Genomic DNA, 16,295 nt, shown 5'->3' with positions numbered 1-16,295 from the left:
CGATGCTGAAGAGCTTTTTGCTGTCGTGTGCGTTGTTGTCCAGGCAGTCTTTGAAGTGGGATCGTTTGGCATGTCTGATGAGTTGGTGGTGCTTGCGGGTGGCGTCCTTGTGGGCTGTGAGGCTGTCAGGTGCGTGTTTGAGGAGCCATTCCTTTTTTAGCTTCCGGCAGTCGCGTTTGGAGTTAAGGAGCTCGTCGGTGAACCAGGTGGCTTTTCTTCTGGCTTGGTTCTCAGTGGGTTTTTTGAGTGGCGCGAAGGTGTTATCGCAGTCATTGATCCACAGGGTGAGGTTGTGGGCGGCGGTGTCTGGGTCGGTGGAGTCGGGGGTGGGTTCTGGGCGAGGGCATTGGTAAGCTGGCCTTCCGTAACTTTGCCCCAGTATCGGCAGGGTGGTTGTTGGGTGCGATGGTGCTCGTTATGTTTCTTGTAGGTGAAGTGGATGCAGTGGTGGTCGGTCCAGTGGAGTACGGTGGTATGGTTGAAGGTGACGTGGGCGCTTGAGGAGAAGATGGGATCAAGCGTGTGGCCTGCGATGTGGGTTGGTGTGTTGACGAGTTGTCTGAGGCCGTGGTTGGTGAGGTTGTTGATCAGGGTAGTGGAGTTGGTGTCGTTGTTGTTCTCCAGGTGGAAATTTAGGTCCCCGAGGAGGATGTAATCCGTTGAGGTGAGTGCGCGGGTGCTGGTGAGGTCGGCGAGGGATTCGCTGAATGGTGCTCGTGGTCCGGGGGGTCTGTAGATGAGCTTTCCTCTGAGAGTGGTGTTGGGGTCTGTATGGATGCGGAAGTGTAGGTGTTCGGCGGTCTTGAGGGAGTCGTCAGTGTGGGTGTCGACCTTGAGGGAGGATTTGTGGGCGATGGCTAAGCCTCCTCCGATTCCGTTATTGCGGTCCCTACGGATGATCTTGTAGCCGTCCGGCATGGCTATTGCGATGTCGGGCGCCGAGGACTCGTTCCACCAGGTTTTGGTCAGGAAGGCTACGTCTGGGGCGGTGGAGTCGAGCAGGTCCCAGAGCTCGATGCTGTGTTTGCGTGCAGAGCGAGTGTTGAGGAGTATGCAGTGGAGGTGGTTAGTTTCGGTCTTTGTTGGTTTCGTTGTTCTGTTGCAGGTGAATCTGGAGGTGCGGCTTGCGAAGTGTCCGTGGGTGTTCCTTGGTGAGGGCTGGGAGCATGCTGTGATGCGGCCGGGATTGAGGGCGTTGAGTTGGTCGGCCGTGTAGTGGCGTCTGGAGGTGCAGGGGTCTTGCGGACCGAGGGGTGGCGCTGGGCACGGTCTAGGCGCAGACGGGCACAGATGGGCTTGCCTTTGGCACGCCCCCTGCGCGCGTCCGCTGCGCGTCCGCACCGCGGCTGCCATAAGAGGAGGGGAGGGTGGGAGTGGCAGCTGGGAGGCGGGAGGGCTTGTCCTATGAGAGGGCTTGGGGCCGCAGGGGACGCAGCTGCGGGAAAGGGAACGAGGAAAACGGTGAGAGAAGGAGGGGGGAGGCGGGAGGGGCCACAAGGGACGCAGCAGCGGGAAAGGGAACGAGGAAAATGGTGACAGAAGGGGGGGGAGGCGGGAGGGGCAGCAAGGGACGCAGCGGCGGGAAAGGGAACAAAGAAAACGGTGAGAGAAGGAGGGGTGTGGCGGGAGGGGGGGCAAGGGACGCAGCGGTGGAAGAGAGAACGAGGAAAACAGTGAGAGAAGGAGGGGGAGGCGGGAGGGGCCACAAGCGACGCAGCGGCGGGAAAGGGAACGAGGAAAATGGTGAGAGAAGGAGGGGCCGCAAGGGACGCAGCGGCGGGGAAAAAAGCAAACGGGGAACGGGCAAGGAGGTGGCGCGGAAGGCAGAGCGGGGAGCGACCTACCTGCAAGCAGGGTCAAAGGTTGCCCTGCTTGCTTTCTTATCTTTTTATCTTTTTTATCTTTTATCTTTTTTATCTTTTTAGCCCTTACAGTCCTGGAGATATAGTTGTGGTCAGAGCGTAAGACTTAACAGCTAGGGCCTGGCTTGTCCTGGCTTGCCCTAGATGCACCAGTGACTCCCATGGTTTTCCCAATCTGTTGGCCCTGTTACCTGAAAACCATAATCACAAGCAGCTGTTTATAAGAAATAGGCACATAAGGAAAAAGGTTACCTAGGAACAACTTAGTGAGTACTGGCTCATTAGTCTAGTTGTGTCCTTTTTGGACAAAAGAATGTCACCTTTTGCACACTATATCGCCAATCAGGCACTGGTTTGTGGGTAGACACCAGGGGCCAGATGTAGCAAACGTTTGCGACTCGCAAACAGGCCGATTCGCAATTTGCGACAGTGCAAAATCGGAAATGGGATGCAAAAAGCCCATTTCCGACTCGCAAAAAGCGATGGGACCCGTTTGCGAGTCGCATCCGTTGCGACCCCATTTTGCGACCCGCAAATTGCAAGTCGCAAACCTTATGCAATTGCAACTCGCAAATTGCGACTAGTCGCAAAAAGCCCAGTTTGCATGTCCCATTTACCACTAACTCAGAGCAGGTGGTAACCATTACCAAAGTATAAAAGGGGACCCAGACGGCATCTGGGTTACTCAAGATGGCGGAGATATACCTGATAGCAGTGAGGAGGAGAGTCTACGCAGCCCAGCAGAGGAGGAGGAGGGGCCACAGACAGGAGAAGATATATAGAACCAGGCAGACTCTTTTTCAGCAAACTGAAGAGGAGATCTATGACAAATACCGCCTTAGCAGCGCAGCCATTCTAGAATTAATAGATTTACTGAAACCACAGCTAGAACACAAGACTCTGCGTGGCTGCGCCATCCCTATGCATGTGCAAGTGCTATGCGCACTGCACCTCTTGGCCTCAGGGAGCTATCAGGGGGTCATTGCCGGGGCAGGTGGGGTATCCCAAAGTGCAGTGTCAAGGTTCCTCAGGGCATTCCTAGATGCCTTAGTCACGCACATGTCTCACTTCATATACTTACCAAGGAATGAGGCAGAAATTAACAGCACCAAGCTGGACTTTTACCGCATTGTCCACTTTCCTCATGTCATAGGGTGTGTAGATGGGACACACATTCAAATATGCCCCCCTGCTAATCTGGAACACATTTTCCGCAACAGGAAGTGTACCCACTCACTCAACATACAGGTTGTTTGTGATGCCCATTATGTCATCACGGACATCGTAGCTAAGTTTCCTGGCAGTACCCATGACTCATACATTTTTAGGCATAGTGGGATACATCAACGCCTGGAACGTGGGGAATTTGGAGACGGTTACCTCCTAGGTAGAGCCACAGACACTTGCAGACATACACACAGGTCACTGTGCACGACAATCTGGACTTCCTAACCGTGTACTTTTGTGCCCAACAGGTGACAGTGCATATGCTCTCAGGCCTTGGATCATGACTCCGTTTTTAACACCCAGAACTGAATCAGAGAGGCAATACAACAGTGCACATAAGAGGACCAGGAACCTGATCGAGCGCACCTTCGGACTGCTGAAGGCAAGATTCAGATGCCTCCACCGCAGTGGAGGCGCCCTCCAATACACCCCCATTACCGCTTTCAAAATTGTGGTCGCATGCGCCATCCTCCACAACATAGCCACCCGACGTGGGCTACCTCTCACCCCTGCAGACCCAGATCCTGATGATGAAGAGCAAGAACAACCACATCGCCATCATGGGGATAGGAGTCTAGCTAATCAAGGCAGACTGAGACGGGACCACATTGCAACGCAATATTCTGGACGGTACGTGTCAACTCCCACCATACTCACCTATTAACCATTTGTTAAGTGGAACAAAAATAACTGTTTTATTAATGTCATGAAGAAACTATATGCAAGTTGAAATTGTCCATGGGCAGGAAAATGCCAACCAGTCATGTGGCACATTAACGCCATGTGCCACATGAATCTGTCCTGGCTGTTATCTATGATCTCCTGCCCCTCCTGCCAGCCTGGCTGGTCCCTGCTGCGTCCATGGTGCTGTGCCTACCACTCCTCAGCACCCTACTGTGAGTGCCAGAGACACTGCTCACTGTTGAGCCCTCCTCCCAGGTGTCTTTGTTAACTTCCTGGCTGTGATGTCATCATCATGTGCCAGGAAGTGTTTCCAGGGTGTTCTGGTATGCTTTCTGGAGTGTTCTGCTGCACCTGCAAGCAATTTTGAAGGTATTCGCAATTTGCGACACCCACTTGCTAATTGCGAGTTCGTTTTTGCACACTCGCAAACAGCGACCTCGCAAACTGCGGAATCGCACACAGCGTTGCGAGTCCGGCTGCGAGTCGCAAAATCGGATCGCTTTTTTTTCTGGCATTCCAATTTGCGACTCGCATTTTGCGAGTCGCATCAACTCGCAAAATGCGAGTCGCAATTTTTATTTTTGCTACATCTGGCCCCAGGTTATCTGTACCTCAGTTTTCTGGATGGAATACTAGTTGTTTGGGTTTTGAGTGATACGTGTTGTTCTGTCCATCCCATATTTTGGCGGTGATTTTACCATGGTACCAGAGGGTAACACAAGATGGTTCAGGGTTTAAAAAGGTCCACAGTCCTTGCATGGATTTTCCTTGCCTACTTTTAAAAGCCATTTTGTGAGAGCTTATTTCCAGGCAAAACTCAAAGACTCACGGAATTCTGAAGATCTCTGAGTCAACCCAAACCAAGCCACATAGAATTACATCAGCCAAGCTTATCAGAAATCTATGAGTCATATCACAGCTCCAGAAGCTTCTAGCATCTTCCGTTTTTCCAATATTTATGTTATTTTTAAGTTCATTATTTGCTGAACTGCTGAAAAATGTCATAGTCATTTTCTAAAGTAAAGCACAGCATTAATTTCATTAAGCCCTATTTCCTTTGTCTGTTCCGTATCTGAGTTTCTAACCACTTCCACCCTCCAAGTAAATCTTGATTGCTCATCCACATGTAGCACACATGAATGTTCTAAGCCAAGGCAGCAGCAAACACATTATTTACTAACGTCTGCATTTAAATTGTGCTTGGATATCTGCATTTAAATTATGCTTAGATAGGTACAGAGGTGAAACAGTATGGCGGTCATTACAACATTGGCGGTAAGAACCGCTTACCGCCGTACAGAAGACCGCCAACACACCGCCGCGCCCGCGGAATTCCGCCACAGCTATTATGACCCACATTTCGGAATCTGCCAAAATTCAGACACCCACACAAGTCCGCCACACCAAAGGTCAATGATAAACTGACGAAAACAAAACCTCCACCGTCACGCCAACAGAAATACGCCCACACCATCACGACACACAAATCCACTGCGGTATTCCATTGGCGGTACACACCGCCGCGCTCAAAATACACACACTCTTACAAAACAACCCCACATTGGACAATTCCAAATACACACACCTGATACACATACACACACCACTCCCACACACCCATTACAATATAAAACACACACCCACAAACCCCCAAGCCAAAAAATTCAGAAAGAAGGCCAGAGAGAGTTAGCACCAGCAAGAACAACAGCATCCACAGGCACACAACACCATCACCCACAGAACTTCCACGCACCTCACACAACACACCACTACATATCAGCACACTTAACACCACACACTCCACCCCACACATCACCTACACCACCCCATGGCACGGCAAAGTCACCCCAGGTTCTCGGAGGAGGAGCTCAGGGTCATGGTGGAAGAAATCGTCCGGGTAGAGCCACAGCTATTCGGAGCACAGGTGCAGCACACCTCCATTGCAAGGAAGATGGAGCTATGGCGAAGAATAGTGGACAGGGTCAACGCAGTGGGACAGCACCCAAGAAATCGGGAGGACATCAGGAAGAGGTGGAACGACCTACGGGGGAAGGTGCGTTCTGTGGTTTCAAGACACCACCAGACGGTTCAGCGGACTGGCTGCGGACCCCCACCTCCTCACCCACAACTAACAACATGGGAGGAGCAGGTCTTGGCGATTCTGCATCCTGAGGGCCTCGCAGGAGTAGGTGGAGGAATGGACTCTGGTAAGACAAATCTTAATTATTACATCCCCCACCCTACCTGCATGCCATCACATACCCCCGCCCTCACCCTCACCCCCAGCACCCCAACTCCTCACATATGTCCCAAAATCACAAACCACCCATCCCAACACCAAGCCCTGCATGCAACAACAAAGCATGGACACCCATCACTAAAGCATGCCCACTGCACATACCCATACAACCCCCTAAACCATCATCACACAAGGTCCCACACAGGAATGCAAGCACTGGGGTACACGGTCACCCACCCATTGCACACCATGACACACACAGATGTAATAACCATCCATTTATTCCCCTACAGGACCCCTACCCAACGTCACCGGACAGGAGGTTTCACACATGTCCACACCACCAACAGAAGAGGCCCACAGTGATGACAGCAGCTCTGTCCAACTGGATCTAGATGACCAGCCCGGCCCATCGGGGACCTCGGGACAGTCGGTTCCCCTCACCCAGTCACAGGCCACCACAGACCTTCCCCCCTCTGGAAACACCAGCACAGCACCCACCCAGCGGGCCCATACCTCCGTCCCCAGGACACGTCAATCAGCAGTGTGTCCACCACTACAGGGAACCCAGGATAACCCACCACCCCAACAACAACAGAGACCTGGGGGCAGTGGTAGTGGGCACACGGTCCAGGGGACGGAGGCCCAGGAACACAGGGGAACTGGGAGGGCTGCTGTGCGACAGAGGGCGGACAGGCCAAGGGAACCCACTCTCCATGAGGCCCTCTCCTCCATCATGGGAGCATACCACCACTCCCCGGAGACGATGGCAACGGTACTGGCCAAGTTTCAGGAGACCCAGGGCCTGCAGGAGGAACAGTATATGGGTTTCAGGGAGGAACTCAGAACCATCAGCTCCACCCTGGGCACCATCGTAGGGGTGCTGAAGGAAGTACTCAACACCAGGAGGGACACTGTGGCACTACAAGGGGCCCCTGACACTAGCATGGACGATGAACTGCCCACCACCTCCGCCGGCGCTAGTGGACAGGACGCCCTGCCACAGGACCACCACACCAGCACCCCACCCCCTGCAGAGGGAGAACCACCCCGCAAACGGTCCCTGAGATCCAGGACAAAGACAGAGCACGATGCCAAGACCCCCGCCAAGAAATGAGACCACCCTGATTGTCATCCTAATGTCCCACTTTGTCACCCTGTCCATACTTTAACTGCCCCAGCTCCACTTCCTATGTCCATTTGGGCAATGCACCTGTGATACTAATAGACTGGACTCTGCCATAGACATTCCTCCGCCATCACCCCTCACCATTTCACTACCCCCTCCAATATTGAGCACTTAAATAAACACACTTAAAGCACAAAACAATCTGGAGTCTGTCTGTGATTTCGAAATAGTGTATTAGCAATTACAGTGACAAAATGCTCTTTCAATTGTAATGTCAACATACCTATGTCACACAGCTCAAGTCCATGAGGAATCTAAGCAGATGTCAAACAGTGAGACCCACATCTGTGAAATCGGAAGGGAAAGTGACAACTCAGTGACCATACACTGGGTGAAAACGACACACAGTAGAGAGGTAGTAGTGTTTAAGTACATGTAGTAGGGAGGTCTGTACTCTTACCTGTGGCTCACTGGAAATATTGCTGGATCACTGAGTCCCTGTTGTTCATGTCTTCTTCCTCTGCTTCCTCGTCTTCACTGTCCACAGGCTCCACAGCTGCAACAACACCGCCATCTGGACCATCCTCCTGCAGAAAAGGCACCTGTTGTCGCAAAGCCAAGTTATGAAGCATACAGCAGGCCACGGTGATCTGGCACACCTTCTTTGGTGAGTAGAATAGGGATCCACCTGTCATATGGAGGCACCTGAACCTGGCCTTCAGGAGGTCGAAGGTACGCTCGATCACCCTCCTAGTTCGCCCATGGGCCTCATTGTAGCGTTCCTCTGCCCTTGTCCTGGGATTCCTCACTGGGGTCAGTAGCCATGACAGGTTGGGGTAACCAGAGTCACCTGCAAATGTCGAGGGACAACAGTTAGACACACATTAACCTGGAGGGATATCCCCAGAACCAGACAACCATTCCCACTGACTTGCCTCCAGGTGCTCACCTAATAGCCACACACGGTGCCTCTGTAGTTGACCCATCACATAAGGAATGCTGCTATTCCGCAGGATGTAGGCGTCATGCACTGAGCCAGGGAACTTGGCATTCACATGGGAGATGTACTGGTCTGCCAAACATACCATCTGTACATTCATAGAATGATAACTCTTCCGGTTTCTGTACACCTGTTCACTCCTTTGGGGGGGGACCAAAGCCACATGGGTCCCATCAATGGCACCTATGATATTGGGGATGTGTCCCAGGGCATAGAAATCCCCTTTCACTGTAGGCAAATCCTCCACCTGAGGGAAAACAATGTAGCTCCGCATGTGTTTCAGAAGGGCAGACAACACTCTGGACAATACGTTGGAAAACATAGGCTGGGACATCTCTGATGCTATGGCCACTGTTGTTTGAAAAGGCCCACTTGCAAGGAAATGGAGCACTGACAGCACCTGCACTTGAGGGGGGATTCCTGTGGGATGGTGGATTGCTGACATCAGGTCTGGCTCCAACTGGGTACACAGTTCCTGGATTGTGGCACGGACAAGCCTGTATGTGATAATCAAATGTCGCTTCTCCATTGTCGAGAGGTCCACCAACGGTCGGTGCACCGGAGAACACCGCCATCTCCTCAAATGTCCCAGAGGACGGTGACTATGAAGGACAACAGCGAGCACAGAGTCAAACAACTCAGAGGTACGTACCCACAGTTTACCCAGAACACCAATCATACACAAAAGGTGGCCTGTATATGTGTTGAGTCTAGGCCTAGGTATGTGTGATGCAGTTGGAAATGAAGCAACGTGGCGCCCTGAAATGGTGGCTGCCTGACCTGTAAAGTGGGACAATGGGATGTGAGGTAACTGCGCTGGCGTTGTACACCGTCGCGGTAGGCGGTCGAAGACCGCGGCGCAATGCTACATTGGTTAACATTGGACCCTATGGGTACCAGGAGCCAATGACGATGTACGCCGGCGGTGACGGTACGAACCGCCGCGGACGTGACCGCCATTTTCTATCACTCGATACCTGATCTTCAACAGGAGAGGACCTACACTGCAAGTGCTGCTGTGACCTCGGTCTGGAAGAAACAATGGCTCAAGTGTCTGGGGAAAGGGCCCCTGCCTTCACATTGAAGGAGTTGGAGAAGCTAGTGGATGGGGTCCTCCCCCAGTACACGCTACTCTACGGTCCTCCAGACAAACAGGTAAGTACACAGGGAGCATGTTGTATGGGCTATGCCTGTGTGGAGAGGGCTGGATGTAAGAAGGAAGGGGGGAGAGTGCTGCGTGCATGAAAGACTGGGAATGCATGTGCCACATGGCAAGGGTAGGGATGGGGGCCAATCACTTTGACGGTGCAGTTGGTAATAACTTCTCTTTTTCCCCTGTACATTTCATGTAGGTCAGCGCCCACCAGAAAAAAGATATTTGGCGTGCCATCGCCAAGGACGTCCGGACCCTGGAGGTCTACCACAGACGGAGCACCCACTGCCGGAAAAGATGGGAGGACATTCGCCGCTGGAGCAAGAAGACAGCGGAGGCTCAGCTGGGAATGGCCTCCCAACGTGGGAGGGGTGCCCGTCGCACCATGACCCCCCTGATGTTCAGGATCCTGGCGGTGGCCTACCCGGAGTTGAATGGGCGTTTGAGGGCATCACAGCAGCCACAAGGGGGTGAGTACACTCTCATTCTGCTGACTTTGCGCGCAGTGGAGGGGTCTGGGTGGGGGAGGTGGGCTGTGGGTTTCCCTAGGCCAGGGCGAGTTCCGTAGGCAAGGCCCCTCCATAAGGCAGGCCATGTGGCGCCCCAGCCCACCTCTGTAGAGTGCCAAGTACACCTAGTCATGCCCCTGTGTCATCTATGTGTGCAGATGTCGTCCATAGCCTGGTATGCCATTTCCCGGGAATTGAACAGTGGAGCCCAAGTGCGCGGCGTAGTGCAGGGGACTTCTGTGTCTGTCGAGTCCGCCAACTGTAGCGGTAATGCATGCACTCAACATGTCTTTCTTCTGTCTTCCCCCCCCTTTTTGTGGTCTCCCTGTTCTTGTGTGCATTAGCATCATCAGGCGAAGGAGCAGTGGCACCGGAGCACGAGGGAGCTGCATCCCACATGGCCCTGGAGGGCAACACTACGGAGTCTGAATTCACCAGTGGGATGGAGGGCGAGGGGAGCTCCACGACGGGGACAGGAGCTGACACCAGCGACACGGACTCGTCCTCTGATGGGAGCTCCCTTGTGGTGGCGGCAACATCTGTGCCCCCCGCATCTACAGGTACAGCCGCCACCCCCCCTACCAGCACCGCCCTCCCAGCAGCCCCTCAGCCTTTGCCCCGTGCCCGCTCACCCAGGAGGGTGGGCATCACCTTCGCCCCAGGCACCTCAGGCCCTGCCCCAGTCACCCCTGCTGCCCTCAGTGAGGAGGCCATTGACCTCCTCAGATCTCTCACTGTTGGGCAGTCTACCATTTTGAATGCCATCCAGGGTGTAGAGAAGCAGTTGCAACAAACCAATGCGTTCCTGGAGGGCATTCATTCTGGTCAGGCGGCCCTTCAGTAAGCTTTTCAGACTCTGGCCTCAGCACTGATGGCAGCCATTGTCCCCGTCTCTAGCCTACCCCCTCCAACTTCCTCCACCCCGACCCAATCCCCTGTACCTCAGCCTATCCCAAGCACACCTACAGACCAACATGCACACACCTCAACACCCAAGGGAAGCTCAGGCAAACATAAGCACCACACATCCCACAGGCACTCACGCAAGCATCACACACATGTAGACACACCAACATCCACTGCCTCCACTGTGTCCCCCTCCTCCTCGTCTCCCTCCTCCCTCCCAGTCTTGTCTACACTCACACCTGCATGCACTACCTCTACAGCCACTATGTCCCTCTCCAGCACACCCACCACCACACCCCGCTCACGTGTGTTCACCACCCCACTACCATTCACACGTCCCCTGTGTCCTCTCCCAGTGTGTCTGTGACACCCCCTCCCAAGATACACAAACGCAGGCACACACCCACCCAACAGTCATCCACCTCACGACAGCCTCCAGCGCATGCACCTTCACCCAAAGTCACCAAACGTACACCTCCTACAACCACCACCTCTTCCTCCACTCCCAAACCCCCTCCAGCTACCCGTCCCAGTGTGTCCCAAAAACTTTTTCTGTCCAACCTTGACCTCTTTCCCACACCTCCCCCACCCCGTCCGTCTCATAGGTCCCGAACTAGCACCTGAGCCACAACATGTCCGGGACCAGTGGTGCCTGTAGTCACCGGAATCTGGAGTGCACCGGCCACCAGGGCAGCCAGTGTGGCACGGAGCCACAGCACAGACAGTCCCCCACCTGTGAAGCATCAGAAGTTGGCCCGTGCCCGGCAGGAGGAAGACTCCAGCCACCAAAGCTGCTCCCAGGGGTCCTGTTGGGAGTGAGGAGTCAGCTGTGATACCTTCCAAGGTGGGGAAGGACCACAAGAAACCCGGCAAGTCTGGGAAGAGCAGCACGGTGGAGAAGACCGCCATCATCCCCAAAGCCCAGGAGGCCACCGCCAGCACCAGCCCAGCTGCCCAGGAGGCCACCGCCAGCACCAGCCCACCTGGCCAGGAGGCCACCGCCAGCACCAGCCCAGCTGCCCAGGAGGCCACCGCCAGCACCAGCCCACCTGGTCAGGAGGCCACCACCAGCACCAGCCCCGCTGGGCCATGAAGGACCGCCAGCACTAGCCCCCCTGGGCCATGAAGGACCGCCAGCACTAGCCCCGTTGGGCCATGAAGGACCGCCAGCACTAGCCCCGCTGGGCCATGAAGGACCACCAGCAAAAGCCCTGCTGGGCCATGAAGGACTGCCAGCACTAGCCCCGCTGGGCCATGAAGGACCGCCAGCAAAAGCCCCGCTGGGCCATGAAGGACCACCGGCAGCTGAGACCCTGCAATGGAGACCGCCATCTCAAGCACCGTTGAACAGGGCAGCGCCGCCTCAAGCACAGCTGAACAGGGCACCGGCATCTCAAGCACCGCTGAACAGGACACCGCCGTCTCAAGCACCGCTGAACATGGCACCGCCACCTCAAGCACCGCTGAACAGGGCACCGCCGTCTCAAGCACCGCTGAACAGGGCACCGCCGTCTCAAGCAGCGCTGAACAGGGCACCGCCGTCTCAAGCACCGCTGAACATGGCACAGCTGAACAGGGCTCTGCCATCTCAAGCACCGCTGAACAGGGCACCGCCGCCTCAAGCACCGCTGAACAGGGCACCGCCATCTCAAGCACCGCTGAACAGGGCACCGCCGCTCAAGCACCGCTGAACAGGGCACCGCCATCTCAAGCACCGCTGAACAGGGCACCGCCATCTCAAGCACCGCTGAACAGGACACCGCCGTCTCAAGCACCACTGAACATGGCACCGCCACCTCAAGCACCGCTGAACAGGGCACCGCCGTCTCAAGCACCGCTGAACAGGGCACCGCCGTCTCAAGCAGCGCTGAACAGGGCACCGCCATCTCAAGCACGGCTAAACAGGGCACCGCCGCCTCAAGCATCGCTGAACAGGGCACCGCCATCTCAAGCACCGCTGAACAGGACACCGCCGTCTCAAGCACCGCTGAACATAGCACCGCCACCTCAAGCACCGCTGAACAGGGCACCGCCATCTCAAGCACCGCTGAACAGGGCACCGCCGTCTCAAGCAGCGCTGAACAGGGCACTGCCGTCTCAAGCACCGCTGAACATGGCACCGCTGAACAGGGCACCGCCATCTTAAGCACCGCTGAACAGGGCACCGCCGCCTCAAGCACCGCTGAACAGGGCACCGCCATCTCAAGCACCGCTGAACGGGGCACCGCCGTCTCAAGTACCGCTATCCCATGAGCGGCAGGGGCACTGACGCAACTGAGTCCATCACGGGGTGAATGATGCATTCTGGCCACCATGCCCCCTCCAGAACCAGTGGAGACTGTCATCCACTACCTCTGTCCTTAGCAGGATGAAGCACTCTGGGCACCATGCCCCCTCCAGAACCAGTGGAGAGATCCATACACTACCTCTGTCCTTAGCAGGATGAAGCACTCTGGGCACCATGCCCCCTCCAGAACCAGTGGAGACTGTCATCCACTTGTGAGACTGTGGCTTTGCACTCCCCAGGATTGAACAGTGGGCAACCCACCCACTGTAGAGACTTGTGAGACTGTGGCTTTGCACTCCCCAGGATATAGCAGTGGGCAACCCACCCACTGTAGAGACTTGAGAGACTGTGGCTTTGCACTCCCCAGGATGGAACAGTGGGCATGTGGCCCCCTCGTGGATTTGGCGTTGTGCACTCAAGCGGCTGAGGTGCCCCCCATTTCCCTCCCCCAGAGGTGCCTGTTTAGTTGCTCTCTGCTGCCCCTGCAGTGTTCTCTCCATCATGGTCGGGAGACGGTGGCTTTGCACTCCCCAGGATTGAACAGTGGGCAACCCACCCACTGTAGAGACTTGAGAGACCGTGGCTTTGCACTCCCCAGGATTGAACAGTGGGCAACCTACCCACTGTAGAGACTTGTGAGACTGTGGCTTTGCACTCCCCAGGATTGAACAGTGGGCAACCCACCCACTGTAGAGACTTGTGAGACTGTGGCTTTGCACTCCCCAGGATTGAACAGTGGGCAACCCACCCACTCTGTAGACTTGTGAGACTGTGGTTTTGCACTCCCCAGGATTGAACAGTGGGCAACCCACCGACTGTAGAGACTTGTGAGACTGTGGCTTTGCACTCCCCAGGATATAGCAGTGGGCAACCCACCCACTGTAGAGACTTGAGAGACTGTGGCTTTGCACTCCCCAGGATATAGCAGTGGGCAACCCACCCACTGTAGAGACTTGAGAGACTGTGGCTTTGCACTCCCCAGGATGGAACAGTGGGCATGTGGCCCCCTCATGGATTTGGCGTTGTACACTCAAGCGGCTGAGGTGCCCCCCTTTCCCTCCCCCTGAGGTGCCTGTTTAGTTGCTCTCTGATGCCCCTGCAGTGTTCTCTCCGTCATGGTCGGGGATCTTGTGTGGGCCTCGCCCATACCGTGTGGTCCCAGTGTTCCACGGACTTTCTTAGAGCACTACCTGGACTACTATGCTTGGTATATATTTTGTACATGGTGTATATATATATTTCTGCCTACTTGCTTTTAATAAATTCCAATGGTTACACTCATTTTCTATTGCCTTTGCATTCTTCCGGGGGTCAGGGGGGTGTAACTGTGATGTATTGATATGCATTAGTGTGTGTGTTGTAGTGGGTGAGGGTGGGGGTGGGTCGTAGGTGCAGTACTCACCGTGGTCTTCGCCGCCGGCGTTCGTGCTCCTGGTAGAGGAGCAGGAAGACTATTGCAGGTAGAATTTGGCGTCCTCGTGGGGTGTGTAGAGGTGAGTGTTTTTCCTTCGGGATTCCTGTTTCTGCCATGTTTTTATCCGCGGTGAATCCGCCCCAGAAAAGGTGGCGGATTGGCCTGTCATAATAGTGTGGGCGGTACATTGTCTCCCGCCTGTCTGTTGGCGGTGACCGCCAAGCTGTTTGTTTGTACCGCCGTGGCGGTCTGAGTGTTAAAGTGGCTGTCTTTGTTGGCGGTTTCCGCCGCAGTCGTAATTGCAAATTTTTTACCGCCGGCCTGTTGGCGGTATTACCGCCGCTTTAACACCGACCGCCAGAGTTGTAATGACCACCTATATGTTTTTATAATCAATGTGACCTACTACTTAACAAAGAAGTATTTTTATTGTATGCGACAATGCAACAGATGTTGAGATTTCTCTACTTAAAATATACATGTTTGATAGAATGTCACCAGGTCAGTGGATCTGTAATGAATTCCTATAAGACTACTAGTAGAATGGTAGTAGTGCAAAGTTGTCCAGGCCTCAGTGATGTATCTCCAGTTTGAATTTTTCAAGCAATGCAGTGAATACTGCTGCACAAACATTGTAAAGGGAACCCTTCACAGAGACATGGTGAGAGATGTTGGCCAGAATGTAGACATACCTGAAAGGCTTGCCATATTTCAGAGAAATACATGTGAAGTGCTCTGTATGATAAGGGGTACTTTTCTTTAAGGGTGAAAGAGATAACTACTCACTAATATAGCTGTACTATTTGATTGAACTTGAGATTTTAACCAACAAATCCCTGAATTGGATGCTGTATTTAGATTTGTATGTTCAGTAATAAATATTGGAAAGGGTTTAAATTAACAGTAGGATAATTAAGTATTTTATTTTAGCTCATTGACTTTAAGTGTTACTTTGTATCTACATGCATTCTTAATAAAAATATGTGTTTTATGATTTATGGTTGTATCTTATGTTAGATTGTGAAACATGTTACCTAAGTAAAACTGACTGTGAATCTCACATAGTACATATAATTGATTGACTGTAGTGAAGCAACTATTGTGCATTCTATTTATTTTATATATTGATTTTTGATGAATATGGGTGTCATTACGACCTTGGTGTTCTTCAGACTGTACAGGGTCACGGTGGCGGGCGGACCGCCGCCAGTGTTGCAGGCCGGCAGCCACATTACGACCGTGGCGTGGCGGTTGCGCCACGGTCGGACCGCCAGCACCGCCAGATTGCGACTGAACGTCTGAGGGATTCCAAGTACCTTCTCCGCCAGCAATTACATAGCGGTACCCGTGCCTTGTAAAGGCTGGTGGAGCAGTTGCCGCACATTGTAAAGGCTGGTGGAGACGGGATGCAGGGTGCCTCATGGGGGCCCATGCACTTGGAATGGGCAGTGCTTGGGCCGCCATGGCCAGCCCTGTCGCGCTTTTCACGGTCTGCTTTGCAAACAGGGAAAAGCGCGACAGGTGCTAGTGTACCCTACGCAGTGCAGCATAGCCGCCGGATCAATTATGAACTGGCGTCAATGTTTCCCGCCTTGTTTCCCGCTAGGCCAGCAGGCGGAAACTCTGTTTACACCCGCTGACCAAGCTGGAAACTCGTAATTGGACCCGCTGGAAGCTGACCACAATGGCAGTAACCTGGCAGCGGGAGTTTGGCAAACGGCATTTTCCATCCACCAAACTTATAATGACCCCTACATGTTATGCTGAATAGGTAACTTTCCAATATGATGGATATCAGCAGCTAAAAAGGTCCCAGTGGATTCATTAAAGGGAAACTGAAATGTGGAACCGCTATACGTATTGGAAGCACAGCTGAGTACACAAC

The sequence above is a fragment of the Pleurodeles waltl genome, chromosome 7, assembly GCF_031143425.1.
Source record: "Pleurodeles waltl isolate 20211129_DDA chromosome 7, aPleWal1.hap1.20221129, whole genome shotgun sequence".
NCBI classification, from domain to species: domain Eukaryota; kingdom Metazoa; phylum Chordata; class Amphibia; order Caudata; family Salamandridae; genus Pleurodeles; species Pleurodeles waltl.
The sequence above is the reverse complement of the archived record's forward strand: the minus strand, read 5'-3'. Positions refer to the sequence as shown.